The sequence below is a fragment of the Rhincodon typus genome, chromosome 1 (genome assembly GCF_021869965.1).
Source record: "Rhincodon typus isolate 14 chromosome 1, sRhiTyp1.1, whole genome shotgun sequence".
Taxonomy (NCBI): domain Eukaryota; kingdom Metazoa; phylum Chordata; class Chondrichthyes; order Orectolobiformes; family Rhincodontidae; genus Rhincodon; species Rhincodon typus.
In genome coordinates this window covers 169,835,732-169,840,203 of record NC_063332.1, presented here as the reverse complement: position 1 = coordinate 169,840,203, position 4,472 = coordinate 169,835,732, and positions in this window count along the sequence as shown.

Sequence of the window (4,472 nt, the reverse complement as noted above, 5' to 3'; positions counted from 1 at the left end):
CCTATTTCTTACAGTCTTATGGTTTACAGCACAGAAAGAGGCCCTTCAGCTCCTTATAAAAGAAAAATACTGCAGATGCTGGAAATCTGAAATGAACACAAAATGCTGGAGAACCTCAACAGATCTGGTAGTATCTGAAGAGAGAGAAAAACAGTCAATGCTTTGAGTCCTATATGATATCTTCTTAAAGGTATCAGATTCTTGGAGAAGAGTCAGAACAGACTTGAAATGTTAACTCTGTTTTTCCATCTCTACAGATGCTGCTAGACCTACTGGGTTTCTGTAGTATTTTCAGTGATTGTTCCCTTTCCCTTCAGCCCCTTAGCTTAAATCTTTGCCTCCGGGTTATTGACCCCACTACTAAAGGGAAAGATTTCTTCCTATCTATTCTATCTTGGATGCTCAATTTTGCCTACACACATTCCATTCTCTTCAGAGTTCACACCACCTCAGGACCATGTATTTTTCCCCCTTCCTTGAGGTTCTGCAGCAAAGAGAATCCAGAGCAAGGGGGCTAGTCTCTAAAGTTTGAATCAGGCCGTTTGGGATTGAAATCAGGAAGCATCTTTTCAGATGAAGAGTTTAGAAATAATCTGGAATTCCAAAAGCCTATGATTGCTGGGATCAAGTGTAATTTTTAAGGCTGAGCTAGATTCTTAATAGTTAAGAGCATCAATTAATCTGGAACAAGGGTAACTAAATGGAATTAAGAGTCAATACTGTGTGGAGCTGGAGGAACACAGCAGGTCAGGCAGCATCAGAGGAGTAGGAAAGTGAACATTTCGGGTCGGGACCCTTTATCAGGACTGAAGCTAAGAAATGGAGCTAAGATATAGATCAGCTGTTGTCTAATGACAGAATAGGCTCAAATACTGCATTGGCCATCATTATTCTTATGCTTGAATATTGATCTATTGCCATTGTCCCATATTTGGATAGTGTTTGTCAGGAATGTTCTCAAATCTATAAAAGCAAAATATTAGAGATACAATAAATCTGAAATAAAAACAGAAAGTGCTGAAGAAACTCAGCAGGTCTGGCAATATTTGTGGAGAGAGAAATAGAGTTAACATTTCAAGTTGAAAGACTCATCAATAGAAGAGTCTTTGGACTCAAAAAGTGAACTCAATTTCTGTTGAGATAATAAGCACTGTCAATGCTGGAGTCAGAGATAACGCAGTGTGGAGCTGGAGGAGCACAGCAGGCCAGGCAGCATCAGAGGAGCAGGAAAGTTGACGTTTCGGGTGGGACTCTTCTTTAAAATTTCATTTCTGAAGAAGGGTCCTGACCCAGAACATCAACTTTCCTGCTCCTCTAATGCTGCTTGGCCTACTGTGTTCCTCCAGCTCCACATTGTGTAATCTCATTTCTGTTGAGTTTCTCCAGCACTTTCTGTTATTGTTCTAAAATATAGTTCCACAGATACTAGCTACTATTATATAGTCTGCACAGGCAATGGCTGTATTCCTGTGCACTCTTAGTCAACATCGTCAGTTGGCTTTTGGCAGTGATTATGGAGTGACCATCTCGGAACTGAGATGGACCAGACTTTGTCTTTCTTGGCAGATGCCGAAAGTTAAATGTATCATTTGTGTAGCAGTCTTCCTCCTGTGGCCTGTTGAACTTTCCTCAGTGAAGGTAAAATTGGCTACCTCAGCACAGAGACTAACCAGTGCACCCCTTCACCACTACAGCTACCATCCTTCCAGGGATTGAGACAGGTGGCTTCACAATGCTATCTGTCTGTAATGTACCCCTTAGAGTTCAATAAAATTAAAATCCAGCCGATATGTCATCTAAAAAAATAAAATTTAATGTAATGAATAGGTTTTATACTCAATATCTGTTTGGCAGTCACTGCTCTGCAGAAGGCTGTATAACATTGCTGATTTGGTGGGAGGAAGGTGTGACAGGTGCAATACAATAAGGAGTAGCTATATCTATGTCATAAAATAATGATGATGGGTAAGTATTGATGATAAAAGCAAAGCTTGTCAGATAACACTGTTGAGCAAAACATCCTGTTCCTAAGCTTATAGCATGAAGTAACATTATAAGGTTAGCAGACACAAAAATAAGAAATGACCCATCTGAATTCTTGCAAAGAGGGAAAAGTTTCCCTACCCTTTTGAGGATGATTGGATTAGCAAATCATATATTTTCAACTGTCTTTGTATCAGTGCTTTGAGTGTGAGAATAAAAGGTAGGGGAGATAAGATAAATACAAATTAAATTGAAGCAGAAAGTGTTGGTGAAACTCAGTCAGTCTGGCAGCATATGCAGAAAGAGAAACTGAGTTAATATTTCAAGTCCATTATGACTCTTCTGAACTGGTTTTGTCAATTTAGTCTTGTCAGTTATGCCTGGAAATTCCACAGCTAAAGTGACTTGCAATAATTTTAAATACACAGAGTCTGTGTTTTGTACTGTCCTACAAGAAATAAAACTATTGTACATGGGAGACACCTAATTGCTGTGGTTTGATCACGAGTTCCAGGACTCTTCAGTCATGTCACAGATGAATAGGTTGACACGATGGTGTCAATATTCACTCTGGAAAAGGAGAGGTGAAGTGCACTGAAGGATGTGCAACAGAAACACAAGTGCCAGCTCATGTAAATGTGTTGGCCTAGATTTCCTGTTTCTGTGCTATGAATGCTTAGTAAAGTATCTTGATACAAGAGAATGTTATTAGGATATTGACCATAACATCTTATTGAAAGAGATAGACTGCAACATCATTTGAAACAGAGAAAGAACAGTATGAAGGGATATGAGGAGAGGTAACAGGAATTGGAGTTTCAGTTAACAAGTCAAAGACATGTGCTTCAGTGAGTTGAATAAGTAACTTCTCTCTGTCCAGACATTTTTGTGATGAACAAGTGAGTGTAGAATTGCAATATACCATTGTATAATATCATAAACATTCGAGTCTGTAGCTGAGACAATTGGCTCTTTGGCATCTGTTCTTTGGGTGTTGCATGTACCCTTAGATTTCCAAAGAGGTAATCTTGGATTGTATATTTGTGGAGGTGAATTGTATTGGAAAGTATATTGATGAGTGTGTTAACATGTTTGCACAATGGACGTGTAATGGCAGTGTATAAAGTGGACATGCATTGCGAACAATTACCACACAGCACTGATTTAAGATTCCTTGTGGCATTCTTTTTACTCATTCATGGAATGTGGGTGGTGCTGGCTGGCCAGCATTTATTGCTTGTCCCTAGTTGCCCTTGAGAATGCGGTGGTGAGCTGCCTTCTTGAACCTCTGCAGTCCATCTGCTGTGGGTTGACCGACAATGCCCATTAGGGAGGGAATTCCAGAATTTTGATCCAGCAACAGTGAAGGAATGGCAATATATTTCCAAATCAGGTGAATGGCTCGGAGGGGATTTTGAAGGTGGTGGTGTTCCCATGTGTGTGTTACAATTGTCCTTCTAGATTGGAGTGGTCGTGGGTTGGAAGGTGCTTTGGGGAGTCAGGAGGTGAGTTATTCGCCACAGTATTCCGAGCCTCAGACCTACTGTTGCAGCCACTGTGTTTATATGGTGAGTTTCTGGTCAATGACAACCCCCAGTATGTTGATTCAGTGATGGTAACGCCATTGAATGTTAAGGGGCGGTGTTTAGGTTGTCTCCTGTTTGTGATGGTCATAGCTTGACATTTATGTGGCATGAATGTTACTTGCCACTTGTCAGCCCAAGCCTGGATATTGTTCAGATCTTGTTGCATTTGAACATGGACTGCTTCAGTATCTGAGGAGGCATGAATGGTGCTGAACATTGTGCAATCATCGGCAAACATCCTCACTTCTGACCATATGATGGAGGAAAGGTCATTGATGAGGCAGCTGAAGATGATTGGGCCTAGGACATTGCTCTGAGGAACTCCCGCAGAACTTCCTAGAGCTGAGATGACAGACCTCCCACAACCAAGACCATATTCCTATGTGTCAGGTTTGACTCCAACCACCAGAGTGTTTGCCCCTGATACCCGTTAATTCCAGTTTTGCTCGGGCTCCTTGATGCCACACGCTTGAATGCAGCCTGTCACTTTCACTTCACCTCTGGATTTTAGTTCTTACGTCCATGTTTGATCAAAGGCTATAATGAGGAGCTTGGTACATTTTTCCTTAACTTTGTCGACCTGAGCATGAGTTCAGCAACAGTAAGGATAACTTCCACCCCACCTGAAGCAACACAAGTCTGAAGGAACTGCCGTGTCCCTTTCCTGAATACTTGTGCCATCTGCAGTCCAGTATGCGTTCACATTTTTAGGAAGCAAAGGTTGTGGTGATGAGCAGGGAAGGTTGTGGGGAGCTGGTCAAAGTTTTATTTCAAAACTCTTTGGCTTCTGAATCCCAATAAATGATGTGTAGTGTAACGGAATCAAGAAAGGGAAAATAAAATGCCTTTGGGAATGAGGTGTAGAGCTGGATGAACACAGCAGGCCAAGCAGCATCAGAGGAG